General features: G+C 39.3%; 1 long non-coding RNA gene across 1 annotated transcript; it reads right to left on the bottom strand.

Annotated features, from left to right (window-relative positions):
* Nucleotides 1–18,795: 18,795 nt before the first annotated feature.
* On the bottom strand, nt 18,796–22,017 carry LOC140918544 (uncharacterized). Its single transcript, XR_012161223.2, has 2 exons — nt 21,216–22,017; nt 18,796–18,945 (listed from the first exon to the last, which is right to left on the bottom strand). It is a non-coding gene; the product is annotated as an uncharacterized LOC140918544 (long non-coding RNA).
* Nucleotides 22,018–23,257: the final 1,240 nt, after the last annotated feature.

Here is a 23,257-nt window from a genome sequence, read left to right as displayed (position 1 = left end):
CAACATTTCTCTCTGTCATCTCAGATAGGTATTGAAGAGGAATGGGTACAGGATGGATCCCTGGGAGATTCCATGTGGGAGGAGAGGGAAGGGGAGGGGGGCCTTGATGGTAGAGAAGTCTATCCCTACTCTCTGGATGAGGGAAGATTGGAGCCATTGCAGTGCTGCGCTATTTAACTCCTGCTGTACCAGTAAGTGGCTCAGTATTGGCTGACTGTCCCAAAAGCTATGGAGCAAGAGAGTAGAATCTGCACTGAGATGTGGCCTCCATCCTTTGCCATGAGTTGGTCATCTTTTAGTGCTGCTAGGGCTGTGTCTGTCCTGTGACATGGTCCGAAGCATCTAGGAGAGGCGTGTCAAACACACATTCAGTTATAGCTCCCCCAGGACCCTTTCCTGTGTCCTGCAGCTCCACAGCTGCTGCACTTCAAAAGAGCCAGTCTGAGTGGGAGGAGGGAGCTCATGCCTAATCAGTCACAGGCAGCTGAGCCATTTTCTCCTTCCCCACACTCCCATGGCTCCTGACCAGTAACCACTGCCAGCAGGTCTCCGGCAGCCCTGGTTTAAAGGACTCCTTCCTAATTTCTCTTTTCCCCCTTCCTGCTGCCACCTCAATAGGCCATTTAGCAAAAGCATCTGTAAGGCAAAGGCCAATGTTGGATTAGAACAATCATATGATTTCATAGTTGTACTTTAAAAAAAATTCAGATCAGCTAATTGTTGAATTTAAAATACCATACAAGTAGGTGTTTTTGTAAGTAGAATTTTGATTTCCCATGTTATCATCTTGTCTGTAATCCTGGAAGTCTTTTAGATCTCTTTCAGTGGATCTTTTAAATCTACTTTATTGAGAAAAAAAAGTTATATGGAGTTCTCGGCTAGTGGCTCAAATATTCTAAAATACCCTTTAAGGGAGATAGAATATGAAAGGAAAAGGGGATTCTTTGACAGCGAGACTGGGAAGCTGATGGGGGAAACCAAATTAATACTTCTTTCTTTGACTTCATTATTTTAATCAATATACAAGCTATACAGTATTAATAGTAGTCACAAGCTATACCATTGTCACAAGCGATACCATATTAATAGTAGTAGTACAGTACCATAAGTCCCATTTGAGATCAGGGTCCCACTGGACATTTTCACGGACACTGTTGCCACGAAGAGATATCTTCAGCTATAAAATGAGACACAGATTAAGTGGCTTGCCCACAGCCACACAGGAAGGCTGTGGTAGAGCCAAGATCCCAGTTGTCCCTGAGTTCCATTCCAGTTCCTTAACCACAAGACCACACTTCATTTCTTCTGCAGCTTCAAACACTGGAAAACTAAATACTTGCTTAAGTCCGTATTCTGATATTGCACTTCTGAGTAGCACTTTACTGCTTGAGTGGTCCACTGATTTCAGTAGGATTCCCGGTGGAGTAAGGCACTATTCAGTTAGAGTAAATGAATCAGAAACTGCCCTTTCAATATTTTAAAGGACCCAAAATGTTATTAGTTATTGCCACAAACCAGAACACCAAAGAGAAGCCCTCTTCAACCTAGGGATAGTACAGATCTGACTACTTTCTGAACATGGTGAGTTGGGGCCCAACTTCAGTTTGTTTAAACTTTACCATATAAAATGATGCATTTCTATACAGTATAGATGAGCTCTGCATTATAGCAAGCCTTCGTACTATCCTATTCTCCACTAAAAATCTATCTTTCTTTATTGTTTTCCATACAGTCCCTCAACTTGTAGCAACATTATTCCCACTGGTTTTCTGGATGCTTTGAACTCTGGAATCAGGTTTTTACTAGCATCAAAGCTACCGAAAGGGGATTCTAGCAAATCAAAATAATATTCAATTCATATTTTATTGAATTTCTCAATAGCAGTAAAGGAGAAAAATCATAGTCACTAAAGATAACAAAAAGCAAAAATGTAGCACACATTCTGCTAGCAAGTAGAATTACTCCATGTGTGGGAATAGGAACAATCAGTTCTCACCTAGCATTATATTAAAGAAGATATTCGGAAACTACTGAAGCAGCTACCAGGATCTGAGACATCATAATAGGAAATATTTTTAGTGTCCAAATCCAAAAGATTTAAAAAAAAGTTTGGATGCAATGCAACAGGTTGAAAACTATGTCCAAAAGTAAATAAAAAATATTGTCTGAGTGTTTTTCAATCATGCCAACCCAGATTTAGCTAAGCTATAACAATAAACTGAGAGCCTATTCTCTGTGATAGATACTTGCTCCATCGCGGAACTGGGATTTTAACTCAGTTGCAGCATTTATTTTTGGGACACTCTGTTTAAATTAAAAACTGTGAGACGGTTACAGCAGTAGCTTACCTCTCCATTGTCAGACGTGGCCACTGCCGCAGCTTCACTCATCTTGGTAGGATAGTTTAATTTAGCCCACCCGCTACACTAACAACTAAAATATCCACCCCTCGCAGAGTAAGAAAATATTTTGTTTGATTTTTGAGCGTACAAAATATCAGTCCACAAGGAATTATTGTATGAAAGGCATGGGTGTAGTATTTTGGTACCATACAATATTTGTTTCGGTGGAGAAAATCTGTATGCATTAGCTACACCTACTTAATAAATTGATTAGGGCAAAATTCAGACAAAAGAAATTTTGCGGGTGATATTCTCAGCCCTAAAAAGAATGGCATCATAGCTGAAAATAAGCATTTCCCCCTACATAATCCCTGTATGTTCAGATCAACAGAACTATCAAAATCATCTGCAGTAGCACCATCTGATGACATCCAATAATGTCACAAATGGGAAGGACAGAGTAAGGCTCAGAAAGGAACCTTACAACCTAAACAATGGAGTCAATACCAAAGTTACGCAATCCACTATTTTATTGTCTCACTCCAATCTGGTTATAACTTTTCCCAGCTGGTGCTGCCAGGTCTCTCGGTGCAGGTTTGCTGAGGACTGGAGGAATTTTATCCATCTCAGTGAGGATCCATCTCTTTTTCCCACAAGATCCATGGGGTTTAATTCTAATAAGACAAATCCATGCAGCCCAGTTCTGGCTAATAAAGTAATATAAAGAAGAGTAAGAAGCAGTTCCCAGCAATGTACTCCCTCTCCAAGTAGTCATGTTACAGACTTCTGCAGATGTGTGCATGTGTGGTGTGTTTCTCTCTCTCTCTCTCTCTCTCTCTCTCTCCCTTTCTTGCAATTTACCCCTTACTTGTTTAACATGTTACCATCACTACTAAGCAATCATTTGCATGTATTATTATTACTAGATTCAAAGATGAAAGCCAAACGGTCCCTGTCCAAGCAAGGAAAGTACATGATGTTAAAAGAAAAATTATCACGTCAGTTGGAGTTTTCTGTTTTCCCTTTTTTTAAAAAAAAAGCTCTTCTGGGAAAAAAAAAAGTCAGGGGATTTACTGAAAGCCAAGTCGGTTGGTTATGAGTCACCTTCATGACTTATAAAGGGTCTCAAGTTGTTTGGAGCAGGCTTTCTTTACCTAACTTGTGCTGCAAGGATATCAAGGTGACCAGCCAGACCAACAGACCTGCCATGCAACTGCTGCTGCCTCAGTTGCTTCCCTCGCCCCTGTTTGTTTCATTTTCTCTCTCTCTCTCTCTCTTTAGAAGAAGAAAAAAAATCAACAAGCCCAGTGCTCTTGGTTAACAAGTGAGACAGAACAAAGGAAGTCTGTGGCCTCCTCACTGCATTGGTTTTACTTGAATCTTTCTGTAAAGAAATTGCCTCGTAGCAGGTAGGTTTTGTTGGTTTGTTTGGGTTTTTTTTTAATGAAAATATCATGTGTTACAGGAGACGTGGAGCTGTCCAAGGGAGGGGACCCATAGACAGGGTTCAGCGGAGCTCAAATAATCAGTGCAGGCTCAGTTTCAGAAGCGTGTGCACACATACATCCACACACAGAGATGCACACTCACAGGAGCACAGACACCGTGCCATCACTACCTTTGTATCAGATTCACTTCTCTAGATTCATACACCTACATGTGACTGAAGTCACATCACACCTCGGGAAGACAGACACACGGTGGATTCTGTTGCTGCTTTTTAATTCCTTTCTGCCTTCCCCACCTATTTTCTAACTTGTTTTGAGATGCAGGTTAGAAGATCGTGTTATATAAAATGTCAGTTATAAACCCCTATTTTAAGAGGTTTCTGACTCCAACATAAGTATTCCCTCTGGTCCACAACTTGCCATAGAGACTGTCAGCTGGGAAAATAACCCGTTTTACAGATTTATTTTGACTTTTTAAATTTTAGGGACGCAAATTAAAATGGAGAGGTGGCCAGTTCCGGACCTCATTTTACAAATACACAACTGGAAAATACGTCCTTTAAAAGATCCAGATGTGCTTCTGTCACTTGGGTTAGGCTTTTTTCATTTTTTTTTTAAATGTAAATGTTTGGTAAATCATACTCATACAAGACCTTGTTTGATATGCATATCCACATTAACAAAACTGCAGCGGTATGCTGAGCATTGATACCTTACTTTGTAAAAATTCTGAAATTTACAACTCCCAATAAAAATTGACTGTGGACTAAAATTTGGCATTCAGTCTCAAAGCTCAGCCATGCTTTTATTTTATTTTTAATGTGGCTATTTTTAATGTATAAAAGTACAAAAAACATTTTATAAAAATATATGCTAAAGGATTTTAAAGATATTTATTCAATAACATGAAGTAGATCTCTGGGTGGGGGGCAGTTTAATATTTAAGTGAACAACTTTTGAAAAATGTGCAAAAATTTTTCACACATCCTTCTTCAGAGTTCTTCCAGTGTCTTGAGTCAATATGTTTATTCAAGAGAATGGGACAGAGCTGTCAGATTAAATACCTTTCAAATAAATTTTAAAGAGTACGATACTCTCTCTAACTCAGAAATTCTAGACATCCATGTACATATAGACAGAGGACATATTCTGTGCATACCCAACAATTGGTATACAGGGGAATTACTGTACATGTCTAATGCCCACTTTTCAAAGTTTAATATCACTAGAATTTTTAAGTTCTCCTAAATATTTAGGACAATTAGAATATATGATAATGGAATTATTTGATCCCATCTGAAACTTGTACATTATGCACAACTGACACCAAATAGTTTTGTGGGTTTTTTGGAAATGCAGGGGAAAACATTCCCAAAGAGACTCTTATACTGTACCAAGTTTTAGCCTTGATAAACTGCATAAAAAGTGGTGCCTTGGTTTATTTTCTTTTTATGGAAGACAGACTCTGCCAACCTTACTGACACTGACTAGCATGGTACTATGCAGTGTAAGTAAGAATGGGAGAATCTGGCAGTGGATTTTTTTAAAACTGGTAACGAGAGGAAATGATTGGCAGCACCTGTTAGAGTGAGATATGGGACAGCAGGTCCTCTGTAAGCTTTTTCAGCCAGTCCATCTGCAAAAACACCTCAGTCCAGACTGCCAAACATACCTGTTTTTTCTCCCCCCAGTGTTGAGCCTCTGGTCACTGAGTAGGGAGTAGATTGAGACTGTGCATGTGATCTGTGTCACATTTGAGCTCAGGTATGCAGAGGAAAAAGACCAGCATACTAAGGACCTGTGCCAAAGCCCACTGAAGTCAATAGGAGTCTCTGCATTGACTTAATGGGCTTTGGATTAAGCTCTGACACATCCGAGCATTCAAACATGTTTGTAAGTAAAGCTACTTGTGAGTATTTCCAGAATTTGGGCTTTGGTGAGCTGTTTCTTCTCCCTTGCATTACTCCACAAAGAGGAGGATTTGTATTGGGAGTGTTGGCACAACCTTCCCTGCAACATCACAAAGCTCAATGTTGTAATGATTTTCTGCAGCACACATTTCCTTTATCTTCCTTGAAATGACTCAGTTCTTTAGCAAGCTGGAAAATGAATTATGTCAGAGAATTAAAATAGAAACGTGTTCAGAGTTTCTCCAAGAAGTCTAAATTAGTGAATATTGGGGGGGGGGGTGGTGTTAATTAGCAGCTTTCCCTCTTCTTCTGGATCTAGAGCAAATGATCTGATAAAATCATGGCCCCTTGAAGTCAATGGCAAAACTCCTATTGACTTAAAGAGTCCAGAATTTCACCATGGTGTTTAGGATTTCTTAGTTTCAGAGGGAAATGTGATCTAACCTACTTTGGTTGACTGTATTAACAGGTTTTTAGTTTGTTCTAAAGTACTGAAACATGCTGTACCAATCACAATCACAGCAGCATTCTAATAATCTCTGTTTTTACCTCATGCTACAGAGGTGAGTGACAACCTGTAGCCACTGGGAGTTTTAGGCTCCTGTAGCCAATTGGAGTTTTACTATTATACTTCAATGGGGCTAGGATATCACCATAAATTGGCAAATTAAGGTTTCTCCTCACATCATAAAAGGGCTTTGGGGAAAAGAAATATTGAAAATTACATTTGCTTTCAAATGAACAAATTATTGTCTCTGTTTCATTGTTCATTAATAATAATCTGCAACTCACAGCACTTGGTATCATCTAACCAACTTCAAACACTATAATTCGACAAAGCAAAGAGTAGGGCAGCCCTTATACAATGTAGAAAAGAAAATGTGGTATTTTTAAAAAGTGCTAATTGGTACCGAAGACCAATTAATTGTTTGCCTTTAGGGCAAAACAGGACAGGCAAACTGTCTGTTCAGAAAACAGCGTGATAACAAGGTTAAATAGCTGCCAATATAAAATAATAGTGAAGAACAAAAATAGAGCTGATCTAAGCTAGTTAAAAAATGTTCAGGCTGGAAGCATTGTGCAGTTCTGCTCTTAAAGTGGGTTGAGGTAGTTAACTCCAAGTTTCTAGTCCTATTGATGTCTAAGGAGTTGGCTAAATGCAATGGCATGCAGTTTGTAAAGGGATGCAAAGCTATGATCTGACCTGCAAAAATATCACAGAAACCAGACTTAACACTGAGGGCCAAATTCATTCCTGGCATTCATCCCTCCATTGACTTCACCAGTTATCACAGACTTCAGGGAAGTTATGCTGGGGATGAATTTAGTTGCTTGCAAAACATGCACAGTTAAAACAGACTAGTTTTAAATACTCAGGTTCATACATTTTAATAAAGAAAAGCAGGCATATGAGATTAGGGAATAAAATCAAAAGTAAGGAATTAAGTATTTCAAAAGTACATAAAGTGCTTCATATTGCGCTAACAGGCAAATGTAAATTTAATGTGGGAAACATCAGACTAGTCGAAGCAATACATTGTGTATGTGTAATTTAAACAACAACACGAACCCTAGAATTGGCTTTCCAAGTCAGTGACAGAAAAAAAAAATACAATATAGAGTAGGGACTTGATCAGAACTCACTTGCATTAGTTTCACTCCATTGTAACTCCATTGAGTTCAGTGGTATGAGTCATACTTTACAACACTGCATGTGAGATCAGAATCAGTCCTAGGGCTTCCATGGGGTGCCGCTGTTAGATTGATTTCAGTCACAGAGGGACCTCTCCTGTAGCATGTATTCAGGCAGAGCTCCCATTGAAGTTGATGGGAATTTCAGTATGTATGACTGAGATGTAAATAAAGAGCCTATCATTCAAAATTGTCAAAGGGATAATGTGAACCTCTCAGATTACACTACAATTAAAGAGTTAAAAGGATTGAATCCTCTTCCGACTGAAGAAAAATTCAATCCAAAAAACATTGGAAAAATTCCAGTTAAATTCAGTGGGACAAGAAGCAGGTCCAAAACTGACTGAAGCTATATTAGGAAAGCTAGTGTTGGGACAAGTCATTGGGACTTGTGCTCCTAAATCACTTTATGGGTTTCTGAAAATCTCACCCATCGTGTATATGGAAAGGACTGGACAAAATATTTAGACTACAGAGCAGTAGATTCATGAAGGTTTAAAGTCACTGGATTAATCTTCCCTTTTGGAATACATACCAGTCCATCTGTATTCTCCCTGAATTCAACTGGATTTGAGACAGATTCCGCCACCCTCACTAATTGTGAGTCGTGCCTTATTGCATGAGAAGTGCCCCCTGAATCAAAATGGGTCGGAATAAGCCCATGAAAGTGGACTGAAGAGTTTATTTTTACACCACCTTAAAGTGGCTAAGGTAGGGTGTGCTGTCTGCAGCGCACGTGTTCACGGTTTGAACAGCAGCAAAACTAAAAGGCAGGTTGTGCTAGTCGTAGTGCGTTATGCTATGTGGTCTGCAGAAACACTCACTCAATTCATCATTACATTACAATAGTGAGAGATGCGTAGGTGCTGCGTGTTCCTAGGAGATTAAAGATAAATAATGATTCTCTCTTAACTATTATTAGCTCTCCACTAATAATTTGGGCTTAGAAAAGCGGGGCTGTCTACTGACATAAGAAGTTATGAATGTGGTGAGTTGTCATATTCTGGAAGAGGCCTTCAGTGCAAAGTCAGTCATATGTATTATGTTTCTATTATTAAATATATTTATATTTGTAGTTTTCCAGAGGCCTCAGTAAGGATCAGGAGCCTGTTGCATTAGGCACTGTACAGAAATAGAGGCGTACAGGACCCCTGCCCTGAAGAGTTTGTATTGGAGCAAATTCTATATTTTTATACTTATATGAAAGGTGGCATGAGAGGGAAACAATCTTTTATATTTTATAATTAAACGTTAGTGTATCCCAGCCGCCTCTCAGCCTAGCCAGCAGATTTCTTGTAGGTGTCATGGTAGAAGTGGAACTTGAGGCCAGATTTGAAGTAAGAGAAGAGAGTAGTTTTTCAGATCTGCTCAGGAAATGAGTTCCATGCATAAGGGGTGGAATAGGAGAAAGCACGAGGAAGATTGTGCAAGGAGTGGATAAGTGCAGCAAGCAAGCAGTTGAGGCACACATCACTGGTGTGCAGGGACGACACAATATGAAGCAATTCCAGATAAGTCAGGAGGGCAGAGCTGTGACTGACAATGAAGGTTACAGTAAAAAATCTTGAAATTGATACAGTGGAAGCAGGGGCATCATTGAAGTGACTCAAAGGGAGGGGAGGCCAGAGAAATGAACAAAGAAAATGATCTTAGTAGCTGAATACATGGGGGGTTATGAAGATGTCAGGGAAGCCAAAGAGCAGGAGGCTGAAGTAATTAAGGCAGGAGATGATGAGGGCATGGATAAGGATTGTAGCTGTCTGAGTCTCAGGTTATTTGCAGAGTTGTTGTAGCTGTCAGTCCCAGGCTATGAGAGAGACAAGGGAGGTGAGGTAATATCTTTTATTGGACCAAATTCTGTTGGTAGAAGGTACAAGTGTTTGAGTTACACAGAGTTCAAAAGCTTGTACCTTCCACCAACAAAAACTGGTCCAATAAAAGATATTACCTAACCCACCTTGTCTTTCTCAGATCATTGACAGAAAATATGGTGATTTTTTTTAACAGTGACAGAGAATGGGGAGAGCAGAGAGGGTTTTTGAAGCAAGATAAGAAGTTCCAGTCTGTTCATATTAAGTCTACATCGATAGTGAGATATCCAGAAGGAGATGTCAGAGAGGATTAGATGGAGGCCTGCAGGTCCAGGAGTGGCGAGGTAGATCTGTGAGTCATTAGCAGATAGATAATACCTTGATAGTGGGGGTGATGGCCCAGAGAATGGATATTAGACACACCCAGGATGGAGCCCTATAGACTCCCACAAAGAACAGGAGAGGGAAAGACCTGCTGAAAGAGACACCAAAGAAAGGATCGGTGAGGCAGGAGGAGAGAATCACAGTAGCCAAGGGAGAACAAGATTTTAAGAAGTAGGGTGTGGCTGACAGGGTCAAAAGCATCAGATGGATCAAAGTGGAGGAGGAGTTAGCCTAAAAGAAATAGATAGAACTTGGTGAGAGCTGTTCAGTGGAACACAGTTAGTGGAAACCATTTTGAGGGGATCCAGGTTGGAGTTGGAGGTTAGGAAGTAAAGGCAAGGGTTGTAAATGGCATTTGAGTTGGAGAACAAGCAAGATACTTTGGTATCACTAGTAGGAGGAGGAGAGGGTGTTGGAAAGAGGAGGAGGGAGGTCACACAAGATTTTGTCAATCTTTTCTATGAAAATTTGCATGGGGAGGTAGGAGGGGATTTTATTTTATTAAGCATGGGTGGAAGGATGGAACATCTTTTCCATTACCTAAAAAGCTAGTTTCTACAACCTGGAAAGAGAGCACCATCATATCCACAAACTTGCTAATGTAATGGAAAGCAGACAGCTGTGCAAAAAGCTGTTACAGAGGTTCAGTGAGAGGAAATGTCATTTCTCACCACTTCCTGATAAAGTAAGACTCAGTTGTTGTTTTAGAACTTAGAAATAAAACATTTAACAGGATTCTGGAATTTACACAATGACTGAAGCATAATGGGATGCCCAATTCACCCACACACACAGGGCCCACACAAGTCCCTCTCACCACCTAAGTCTCACACTGATATTCCATGGGGCAGTGGGGACAGCAAAGCACCACTGACAGGGTCTTTGTGCTCACCAGAGCTGCCTCCCCTCCAGATTTTGGCTGATTGTCTGCACTAATCTCAGGCTCCAGCCTGCTGCTTCTAGCTTTTCTTGTAGCCAAACAATAATATGGGATGTGTGTGTATGTAGCTTTTCCTTCCAACCACCATTAGAGGCTATTGGCTTTTCTGACTGCCAGAGGGAACCAACTCAGCCATGCCCCTTTGTTCTTCCTCTGCCTCAGCCTTTCTGCTGGAAGACTGTGCGCTAGGGAGCAGGTTGAAAAAGAAGAGTGCCTACCACAACAAGTTGCTGATACATGCCAAAGACCCAACATTGTTTTGGTTATTAAAACCTATGGGAGTCTGTGGGAAAACTCTAAATGGATTTAAATACATTGGGGATGTATGATGCAAATGATTCTTACTTGGGACACATTTCAGATAATGCAGCCTGATGAAAATGCAGTGCACTGCTCATGTATGCTGATGGGATCTTCTGATGAAATCAGTGGCAGTGTTCCGTGTGATTTCAATGGGCTTTGGATCAGGCCCTTAATTGAGATGTATGCCCATTGGACAACAGCAGGGAAATAAGCAACAGGGAATGTAAATACATTAAAAATGGGAAACAATACAGAAATTGCATTACTGAAATGTCTTCCCATCTAAAGTACAACTAAGTTGGATGCTTTGTCCTCAAAAAAGCAATGAAAGGTTAACCTTGTATCCCCATGCCACACTCACCTCACAGTAGTACTGAGGTAAATATTACAAAAGCTTTAGAGACCTTTTACCTCATTTAAACATACTGTATTACATTTGCATTTCTAGGTAACAGCTGAGTTCAATGGGAGTTTTGCCTGAATAAGTAATGCAGACTATGGCCCTTAATCACTGTTTTAATCCTGGGTCTGGAAATTTCCAAACCACTGGTTTTTTAGCTCACTAAAAACTCTATTCACTGTGGAATTTTTGTTTGCCTCTTAGATATTTCACTTGAATCATGCACACATTTAAGGAGTTTCATTTTGAGTGGAGTAAAGCAGAAGGTAATTTCCCTAAAATCTCTAAATTAGACCACAGATTCATGACATTTTAACTTCCCCTTTGCGCTTGTGTTGATAAATGTAAGAATGCTATAAAAATACACACAGGTCTCAGTCACTTATATACAAAGAAAGTGCCAAAAACATGTCTTTACAGAACAAGTTTTACAAACTTATTTATTGTGATTTGGGAATAAAATGGTTATTGGATGGATTAAAAGACAATACTTCCTTTTAAACAGTTGATAAATCATGCTATGATCAAAAGATGAGGCAGATTTGGCAGAAATAACATTGAATGGTATATTGATTAGGCTGGAAAAAGATAGTTCTCAGTGGCTGAATCAACTATTCTTCTCCCAAACTTGACTAACTGAAATCTGTCTAAAGTTTGTGTAATATGTTAATGAAAGAAAATTCTGTCTGACCCCTCTTTCTTTAGTAGATTCATTTCCATGTGATCTTATATTTGAAACATTATATATAGTATCTTATCTTATCTCTTACTCTTGCTTCCTTGTTGCAACATGATTACTCTAGCTTTCAGGACATGACTCACAGATGGGCAAGATCAGAAGACATAAACCTTAATAGTAAATACAATCCACTCAACAAAGTTTTCTGTATTAGTCTATGATATTTATCCCTTTCTTCTATTATTAAGTATTCTCCATCAAAGCATCAGTGTCTTGTAGGTCTTAAAAAGTGTTTATTAGACAGTGGGCTGTTTAATAAACAGAGGAAAAAACCTCAATTCTCTCTCTTCACCCTATTGGAAATTAGTATATACTTCTGAAGTATATTGGCTCCAGTCCTTCAGCTGGATCTATGCAGGGGGCTTTGCACCTACATGGTGCCCAATGATTCCAGAATCCAGCTGGAGGATCAGGCCCTTTATTCAACCAGCAGTAAATGCATATTGATGAGGCTACAATTGCTATAGTTGAATTTTCTATATTTTCTCAGAATATCTAGAGCCTGTGATAGACATCTTTATACATTTTAAGACAATATAAAATTAAAAGATGCGCTTATTATAACCAATTATTGATCACATGCTAATTTTCAGATGATTATTTAGTACATTTAAGTATCTTGATTATCTATTCCAAAGATTCAAAAATATCCAAGACACTGTAAGCAGCATAATAAATAAAACTTGTTCTCTCTCCCTACATCACTATCATTCTTCTTGTGCAATGCAATTTAGAAAAAAAAGGAAGATGAAACTGAAGTGATAGGAGAAATAAGTCAGTAAACACAATGGGTTATTTATTCTTACTGATATTATAAAAATAACTTTAAAATTATTATGCTAGTCTGAATTTAATATAACTACAATCCTTTTTTTACGCTATGGTGTATGTTGTCACTCTGTAACAATTTACTGGATGCATTTCTCTCTTTATATTACAGGTAAACCAATGGGAAAAACCAGTTCAGTTCTTTGTGGCTCATACTCAGTTCTCTGGAGTTCTTCTGTAGGCTGTATGTTGTTAATGCTAATCGTGATAGGGGTTTTTACCTATGACTGACTCCTACATGTTAGCATTAACACTGTATGATGCCTTTTACCAGAACCCATATGGAACAAACTGCCACTGTGGGAGGAAGACAGAAAGCATGAATGAGTCACTACAGTGCTGGGAAAACCTCCATTCTGCATGTAAAAAGAAGGGCTGCTCTACATACAGGCATGTTTGTTAGAATGTATTGGTTTATGGTTGCTGGAAAAGGGGGAAAAAGCAGCTTCATATATCAAATGCCTCTTTAGCAAGATTTATAAATGGATGCATTTTGGGCTGACCAACTTATATTTCATTTTACCCTATTGCCTCTCAGATGTAGCGAGTTTTCTTCCCACACAAGTCACTCCTTTGCTTCATCATTCCTTTATTGCGGGGAGGGAGGGATGATTAATTAAACCTATGGCATGCCTAGCTGTGCACTGTAGTCATTTATAAGAAATATTTTTATACATAGGAAATTTGACTCACAGAAAGTACTTTACCATGATTTTTAATGTTGAATATTTAGCAGTTTTTTTGAATGTTGCTTTTCTTAGGAAATTATTATTGTGATAAATTATGATACATCTTAGTCAAGGATTTCAAATGCTATGCAAACTTTCTGAAGCCGCACAACATGCCTGTGAAACAAACAAGCTATATCCATTTTGCAGGTGGAAAACCTGAGGCACAAAGCTGTGAAATGCTCACACTGACAGAGCAAGCGAGTGACAAAGCCAGCCTAGCTGCCAGTCTCTCATCCTCATTACACCTACTTTATTAACTCAACAATTTAGTTATGACACTTGAGATTGACAAGAAAGAAACTCAGTGGCGAATGTGAGATATAATGGGATTCATATTTAGGCACCTGCAAAAAATATATGTTTAAACTTTCACAGGTCCTAACGGTATGGTGAACCCCCAACTATTGTAATATACAGTTTGTACAGAGTTAATTATATAGGGCACAGATCCTGCACACACTTGTGAATGTAACTTTACATGTGTGAATAGTCCCACTGAGTTTAACGTTTCTGTTCATTTGTAATTACTCACAGCTGTAAAGTGTTTTCAGGCTCAGGCTCTTAGTCTGGTGCATCTTGTGTGGGAATACACATAATGCTGACCGGGGACAGGAGCTCAGCTTCATTCCTCCACAACAGAACAGATTCTGAATTTTTTGAAGTTAACATTTCCATGTATCTCATTGGATATTTTAGCGGTGTTATTGGGGGAAGGGAAGGTTGCTAGGAATATCAAGATTTTTTACGTTTAGGTTTGGGAAAATTGTGTAAAATATCCCGATGTTAAAGGATGAAGAGAAATTTGTAACTAGGAAACAATAGATTATAAGCAGAACCTGGAGGACAGTGTTAAGGATACACAGCATTTCCATTCTAAGACCCTGATTTTCCAATAAGTGCTACATGGGCAGACCTCTGCAGCCCTAGGATCAGAATTTACAGGTTCCTTTTCAGTTGCTTATAGCTATAAAAAAAATTGCATTCTTAACTCAGAGTTGAAATTTAATTTTTGTGTGTGTTTAAGTTAGAGTAACCATGCCTCAGCCACTTTTATAGGGGAAACTCTACTTTCAACATTAGCAGATTTGAGACAAACTTGCCTGTTGGCAGTTTCAGTGATCTGATAAAAAGTGACTTGTTTCTGGTCCCCTTTGGCAAGCCAGAACAGGATTTCATTCTCTCTCTCTCTCTCTCTGATCACTCTCTGTTGCTTCTGTCATGTGGGGACCTGCTGGCTTGGTGAAGGTTGACAGGAAGCAGCCTATGTGAGGTGACTGGGTCAGTGCCGCAGTATTTCCAGGCTGCCGTAGGTGATGTTGTGGAGCAGACACAGCTGATATAGAGTCTACATTCCACACACAAAAAAAGCCACATTGTAAGGCTAAGTTTGCAGTGAAACACGCAAAAGTCAGAAAATGACATGAAGGCGGTTTCTATAACCTTAACGCTTCCCCGCAAGTGTATGGATTACAATACAGTTTTATGTAATCACATGTTATTATGTCAAAGATGGTGGTCATTACTGAAGGAGGCAACTATTCAGTATTTTAATTCTCATTGATCTGGGCGTGGCCTGGTCTAGTTTACTGCACATCACCCAAAGCTGCAATGAGGAGTTATCTTTCTTTAAAGCTTTTTATCAACATCACATTTGAGCTTCTCACAATCTTTGATCCATGTATTCTGACACCACCCGGGTGAACTATTCAGTATTTGGTAGGCTGATTAACAGGTATTGTGCCCCCCACTAAGGGCTCCTTTAGCCAGGGAATTATTCCAAAATAGCTATTCCTGCTTAACTCCATGTGTGAATGTTCCTATTCCATAACAAAAGTGCCTTATCTCGAATTAGCTTAATCTAAATAAAAAGGAGTACTTGTGGCACCTTAGAGACTAACAAATTTATCTGAGCATAAGCTTTCGTGAGCTACAGCTCACTTCATCGAATGCATGCATCCAATGAAGTGAGCTGTAGCTCACGAAAGCTTATGCTCAAATAAATTTGTTAGTCTCTAAGGTGCAAAAAGTACTCCTTTTCTTTTTGCGAATACAGACTAACACAGCTGTTACTCTGAAACCTTAATCTAATGTATTTATTTTATACATGAGTAGTCTTATTTAATCCAACTGCATTAAGATAACTGAGAATAAGGAACTGCTATTCTGGAATAAGAACGTACACAGGTTGTTAATCAATAAGTATAGTTAATCCACTTTAAATTCACACCCTACCTTATTCTGGTTTAATGTTCAGGTGTAGGACAAGCCATTAAATCTACCACTCCTGCTTTCACAACTGGTATTGCCACATTAGTCATTTTATTTATCATTAAATTCATTACTTCTAACATTATGCCAATAGATATTTACTAACAAGGGGGGAGATGGTCTTGCCATTCACTGTTCTGATTCTTAACTGTGTTCAAATTATACTTATGTTCTTCCATGTTCTCTCCCTAAAATACACAGTAGGTATGAACTGCAAATATAGGAATTATCCACCAGATATAAATGAGCATCACACCACTTACACATATCCCTTTCTCTACAAATCTGATTCCTCAGAAGAGGCATGTTAGATTTTTGTCATCAAATTCGTGAGAATTTTTTAAATAGCTTTTCTTTTTACTCTGAAAAATGTTAATGCTGTCCATGACTGGGGTTTCAATCTCATGAAAGACCACAGCATGATAGCATTACCATTTTCAGATGGTTGGTATTCTTCAAGAATTTTCCATTGTCTGCTCTTCCAATAAAATGCCTCTTAAAAGTTTGGTGAATTATGGACTTCCTGTACCTGGATTTCTAATAAAATTCAATAAAGTAAAATATACCTATATCAGCAAGTTCCTTGACTTCAGGTGAAACCATATTGCATTTAGCAGAGTTGTATGGCATTGAATATCAGTAAAGAACTACTACTTACCGGTGGTTAAAGTTGATCAGAATAGAATGGGAAGCTCACCTCTTCTCGTGGTTGTCATGACAGGACTTGAAGTCTAGTGATGATCCTGCAGTTTCATCGTTTGCTAATGGGATGCACAATGATGAAGACAGCATTCACTTCCTCAGGGAAGAGTTTCACTTACCTAGTATGGATAACTCCTTCCACTGAGTGAAATTCTATGGCCTGTGGTTGTACAGCAGGGTGGACTAGTTCCTTCTGACTTCAAAATTCATGAGAACATGAACAAAGAAAAGTTTCTGAAAGGAGTTCCTGTTCCTGAGGAGAGCCCTAGCTTGCCAGAAGTAGGGCTGTAAATTAAATTAAGTTTAAAGTAGGACTGTAAATTAATCACAGTTAACTCAGCGATCAACTCAAAACAAATTAATCACGATTAATCACAATTTTGATCACACAATTACCTTTTCTTGAATATTCTGTTCTTTTGCAACATCCAAGAAATGCTTTACACATATTTCGGCATAATGTCTCTCTTCAGCACGTGTTACTGTTGAAGCAAACAACTGCAGTTTCCATGCAGCATCAGTTATGCTGTGACTCCAAGACAGCTGTGATTGCTCAAGAATGTCCAGTGATCACTAGTCAAAGCAACAGCTAGTGCATTTTGCAGAAGCTTCAACTTTGTAGTCTTTTCATTGTGATATAGGTCATGTATTCATGATGCAATAGTTCTTTGACAGGGAAAGGTATATGACTGATTGGAAGTAGAATTTGAATAACACCTCTTGGCCCTCTGTCGCTTGCAATGTTGAGTGGTCTGTATTCCATAGCTATCCACTTTGCAAATAGCATTGGTTAAGCTGTTGTACTTTGTTTGAATCATGGGCTTGTAAAGATCTTGAAACTCTGTAAGCATACTCTGTCATGGATGGCAGGATTCATTTTCTGTTGATGGGTTATCTGTAGCACAGGAATTGGAGGCGAAAGCATGTTTAGCATGTAGGTGGTACTGCAGACTTGAAGTAATTCGATGGTATTGGAACTTAGCCTTGCAATAGCTACATTTAACTGTCTTTTTATCCAGTGTGATCAAAACTGTGATTAATCGCAACTAATTTTTTTAATCCCTTGACAGCCCTACTTATCAAGCTCAGTCTGGGAACAAATTAGGCAATGTGCAGACTACAGGGTTTTGTTGACAAAACTAACTAAACTGCTGTTGTATGTCCACACTATGCTTCTTGCATTGGCAGAGCACATCCACACTAGCAGCTCTTGCATCGACACAGTGATCAGTGCATTGTGGGTGGCTATCCCACTATGCAACTGACTGCAGGGTGCTTTGGGAAAGGTTTGCAATGCTTCATGGGGCAGGTACAGCGTCACACAATGCAGGTTTCTTAATTCCATCGTTCCATGGGCATCCTATTAGATTGCCAGCCGCTTTTTCAACTGAAGTGGGTGGCGGGGAGGAGAGTGTGTGACAGGGAGTGGGTGGGGGGGGGGGAACGAGATAAAGTATGTGTTGGGGGAGTGTGTAAGAATGGGGGTAGAATGTGTATGTGAGAGTGTATGTGTTGGAGGAGAGTGAGTATGTCAGCATGCAGTCTCTAAATTCGGACAGCCGCAGAAAGCAACCTATCCTGAGCTGGGGTATGGGGAACAACCCTGACATCAGCCCCCGCCTCTCGCCCTGGCTCAGCACAGCACAGCAGTCTCTCTCTCTCTCTCTCTCTCTCTCACACACACACACACCCCTTCCTGCCTGCCTCTGTGTAAAAGAGAGCAACATTCCACTTAGTGATTTGCTCTTTGCTGCCAGAGTTGAGTTGCACACTCAGCTGTCAGACCTTCCTGGAGCTTTGCAAGGGGAGGGGCACATGCCTATGCAGCAGCAATGTAGGGTAGCAGAGTTCAAAACAGTGAGCAGAGCAGTATTGGCAGGCATTGTGGGATACTGAAGGAGGCCAGTTCTGGCAATATAATGAATGGCAGCATCTATGCTGTTGCTTTGTAGCTTTTAGTTTGCCACAAAAAGCTTTATCCCTCTTGTCAACGTGGTTTGATTTTGTCGCCACACCAGGGCAGTTTTGTGACCAAAAGTGGCATTGCAGTGTGCACACCTCCCCTGTTTTGCTGCCAAAAGCTGCCAGTTGCCGACAAAACTCTGTAGTGTACACAGGGCCTTAGTTTTTTTGCCCCCACTGCTCCCCTTGGAAGGCTGTTCCAGAACTTCACTTCTCAGATAGAAATTTCTAACCATCAAACTTCAAACCTAAACTTGTTGATGGCCAGTTTATATCCATTTGTTCATGTAGTGTCACTGGCCCTTAACTTAAATAGCTCCTCTCTCTCCCTGATGTTTATGCCTGAGATGTACTTATTGAGAGCAATCATACCATCCCTCAGCCTTCGGTTTGTTCGGCTACACAAGCCAAGATCCTTACCTCCTTTTGTAAGGCAGTTTCTCCTTCTCTGAACCTGTTCCAGTTTGAATTCATCTTTGTTAAACCTGGGAGATCAGAATTGTACCCAGTATTACAGATGAGGTCTCACCAGTACCTTGTACAATAGTAATAACACTTCCTTTTCTCTATCGGAAATACCTCGCCTGAAACATCCTAGGATTGAATTACCTTTTTTCACTGCTGCATCCCATTGGCAGCTCATAGTCATCAACCAATCCACCCAGGTAGGGATGCCAACTTTGGTTGGATGAATTTCCGGAGGTTTCATGACATGACATTATCTTTAATTAAAGATTAAACCTTTAATTCCTGGAGATTCCAGGACAATCCTGAAGGGTTGGCAACCCTACACTCAGGTCTTACTCCTCCATCACTTCCAACTGATAAGTCCCCATGACCTTTCACTTTGAACTAGGGCTGTCAATTAAGGATTAATTCACAGCACAATTAACACATTAATTATTTTAATGCATTAATTGCACTCCAGAGGCTGCAGTGGGGGCTGAAGGCCAGAACCCCATACCCTGAGGGGGGCTGAAGGCCAGAGCCCTGCAGGGCTGAAGGTAGGGGAATGACAATTTTTTTTTTAAGTCCAAATGGGGTCACCAGCACAAAAAGTTTGAGAAACACTCTAAAGTTTTACATTGTTTTATTTTTGAGTTATGTTTAAAAGAAAAAAGAAAAAAAACCAACCCCAAAACCAAAAAAAAAAAAAAGACAACCAAATTTGTAAGTTGCACTTTCAGGATAAAGAGATTGCACTACAATACTTATGAGGTGACCTGAAATACTCTTTTTTGTTTATGTTTTTAATAGTGCAAATATTTGTAATAATACAAAGTGAGCACTGTACACTTGGTATTCTGTATTGTAATCAATATATTTGAAAATGTAAAAAACATCCAAAATATTTAAATAAATGGTATTCTGTTATTAACAGAGCAATTAAAACTGCAATTAATCCCGATTAGTTTTTTTAATTGCTTGACAGCCCTAATTTGAAGCTGGGGTTGATAGGAGGCACATCCCTGATGCTCCCAACCATCACTCCTATAAATGGCAGGATTTAAATTTGACCAGGATGAGAATCTGCATTGATGTAAACACCACAAATAAAATGGAAGGTCTAAGGACCCTTCCCACAGGAAAATGGTGAAATCCCTGATGCAATCTTCTACACTTTTGAAGAACTCAAAATAGTTCAGAATATTTTATGAAAACCAAACAAATTTAATATTTGACCAACTTGTCAGAGGCATGTTAGGTCCTATTAACATATTGACCCCAAACCAGGAAGCCTGCATAATAAAAACAATGTGCTTTCTATCTATAAGAATACTCATGTTTTCCTAAATACACCTAAAATGAGGTCTCTCAAGCATCAACATTCGATCCAAACATGGACCCTGACCTCTGGAGCAAACATTAATGGGAATTCTATTGCAATATTTTGGCACCACACTTTTATACAAAACCAAAAATTATTTTACTAGGGGTCAAGCGTTCAGCTCTTCCCTTCATTTCCTTCAGTTTCTCCACCTTTTTCTCTTTATTCTGCAATTCTTTTCCCACTCACCATCACTTCCCTTAGAATCAGACTTTCAATCTCACTGTTTAACTGTTTCAATCCCACCTTTCATTCACTAAATAACCCCCCCACCTCCACCACTCTCTAAATTTGCCTGTCACCCCTTTCCATTCCCATTCTTCCATCCCTCACTACTCTCATCTGACCCTGCATTCGCTTCCCCACTCCCTCCGCCCACAATGGAGTGTCATGGAGGAAAGAGAGCCTGGGACAACCAACCTTGTCAGCTTTCTTCCCACTGGAGTCTAGAGGAGATGGTGAGGGGCAGTGGCTATAGGGAAATAAGGATGTCTTCTCTCCTGTCCCTTGTTCCTCCTTTGCAGCCTTCACAATGAGGTCTTCTTCCTCTCTCCCCATGAGAGAAGGAGGAGCAGGTGACAGGACATGTTCATGAAACTGAATGGGGTGGGGAAGCCTCTTCTCCCAAAGATGCTGCTAATACTCTACCTAGTAGGTAGGAAATCTGAAAGCCCCAATAAACTTGTGAGCCAGTTCCCACCCCACATTCTCCTGCCTGAGAAGTGCTCACTCCATGAGACAGGCAGAATATGCAGAGAGGGAGCCCTGGATGAACAATGATCACCCAAGCCAGGAAAAAGCAAAGGAGAAGGAACTCTCTCTCTGCTTATAGCTGCATTCCCCCTATCCTTAACCTCATATAGTTATCAGACCGAGGGGACAAGACCAATGCATTAGCTGACTAGCGTATCACCACTAGGAACTTACTATCATATCAACAGTTGATCCAAATTTCAGAGCCATGAAAACCACCTTTGCCAACTGACAAAGTTCATATTCACTTTCCCAGATCTAAGCCTTCCTCTGCAGTTTTGGTTCCAGGTTGAATTTAAATCCCAAGCACATTTCAGGTTGTGATTCAGATGTAGTTGAAATCTCACAAGGACAGATTCTGGCATGATTTTGGCTCAGACGATGGAAATCACACAAGGACAGCCGAGGTCCCAAGCAGAGCTAGTAACAACAAAAAAGTTACAAGATTTTTCAGGAATTTTTTTTTTAAATGCGGACCAAACTTTTTGAACAACAGTTCTAAAACTTGTAAAATTGGGGGGAGGGATCTATTTTACTCAAAAATGTAATTTTATCATAAATCTAATTGAAAACTCAAAATTCAGTCACAAGATCTCCATTCATGGTGGAAGTCTCAGAATATTTCAGTGCCATTGAATCCAAACCACTCCTAATTCTGTCTCACATCCAAATCTGAATAATTACCAATAGTCCAGAACCAAATAGAACCACCATCTTGTCAACCCATCTCTATTCAAATCAGGTTCGTTCAGGAATCAAGTTATTTTAGTGATCTCCCCATAATGTTTAACCACTGCATTTAGAACACTTGGGAAAAAAATAATCACACTTTCATAGGTTTTGTGAAAATTAAGAGCCAATTCTGACATGTTCAGCTATTTTATACAGAAAACAAAACCTGGTTACCCAGGCAAAGAAAATACAGCACTGCAGTTTACTTCAGAGGCCATATTTATCAAAAGATATTCTTCCAAGCCAGAACTTCACTAACTAAAAAATGGTGATATGCAATTTAATTAGCGCTGTATTTTGTCATTGTACAAGCCTATGGAATGTAGAACATGCCCTATGCCTAATTTGGTAGACAGAGTCTATGATTCTAAAGTTATGAATAAATATAAATAAAATTTAAATATACAAGGTCAAAGTCCCTTTAAGTGAAACAGGAATATTCCCACATTAGAATTATACAGTACAACCTTGCTTAACCAAACCTTAATTATCTGAAACTATCAAAACAGGATTATAGAGAATTTAATGGAGTGGGAAAGTCCCAGAGCTCAGTCTCCGTGCCCGAAAGTCTATACAGCAATGAAACGGCCAGGCAGCAAGCGCCCCGCAAGCCTGAGTTGGCTGGCACAGGCTAACTTCTTTGCAGTGTATAAATACCCTAAGTATACTGACATAATTGTAATTAATGGTGCCACTAATTAGAAGAGATATTTCTAGTTAAATATATTTTATTGTATGTTTGTTGTTCTTTTGCTAATTTGTGACATCAGTTTGTTAAGAAAGCAAGTGAAATTTCAAAAGTATACCTAATGGTAAAGGAGTCAGTGGGACAGAATTTAAAGAATGCATTTGCTAAATAAAATGTTACAGTAAGTATGACTCAAATTCTTTTCTAGCCAAGAAAAAAGCCTCTGAGCCAAAGGAAAATGAAATTTTGACACTCTTTTCAGCAGAATCTCTTGAGGATTTGTTTTGTCAGCCACATAAACAATCTAAAAAAAATAAAGACTTATTACATGGAGGGCTGGGAGTTCCAACATACCTCCCTACTAGTTAAGGGAAATGGTTTTCACATAAGACATTAACTGCTTTTTTTTTAGCAGCTGAATACTAACAATGCCTCAAAGAACACAGAGGACATGGAGAGATTCAGAGATTACGCATCTAAAAATGCTGACATGTAATTGATAACAATTGGACACTATTCTAGAGCTCTCTTTCTGGGGAAGGAGAGGTCTTAAAAAGAATTACAAGCAGTTTGACGACAAAAGAACTTACTTCCATTTTTAAGTGATTTAGGTTTATTACCTATTGCTATTAATGTACAAGACACCAGAGATCTGAAGCAGCAAAGATTTTTGTGACACTTGTGTGCTTTTGCAAATGGAAGAAAAAAAATAATTTTCTTTGACTTGTTATTGTAGGAAATGTACATTTTGTGACATTCCACTGGGGAATAATTTTGGTAAGAAATTGAACTAGCA

This window comes from Lepidochelys kempii, chromosome 1 (assembly GCF_965140285.1).
Source record: "Lepidochelys kempii isolate rLepKem1 chromosome 1, rLepKem1.hap1, whole genome shotgun sequence".
In the NCBI taxonomy this organism is placed as follows: domain Eukaryota; kingdom Metazoa; phylum Chordata; order Testudines; family Cheloniidae; genus Lepidochelys; species Lepidochelys kempii.
The sequence above is the reverse complement of the archived record's forward strand: the minus strand, read 5'-3'. Positions and strand labels throughout refer to the sequence as shown.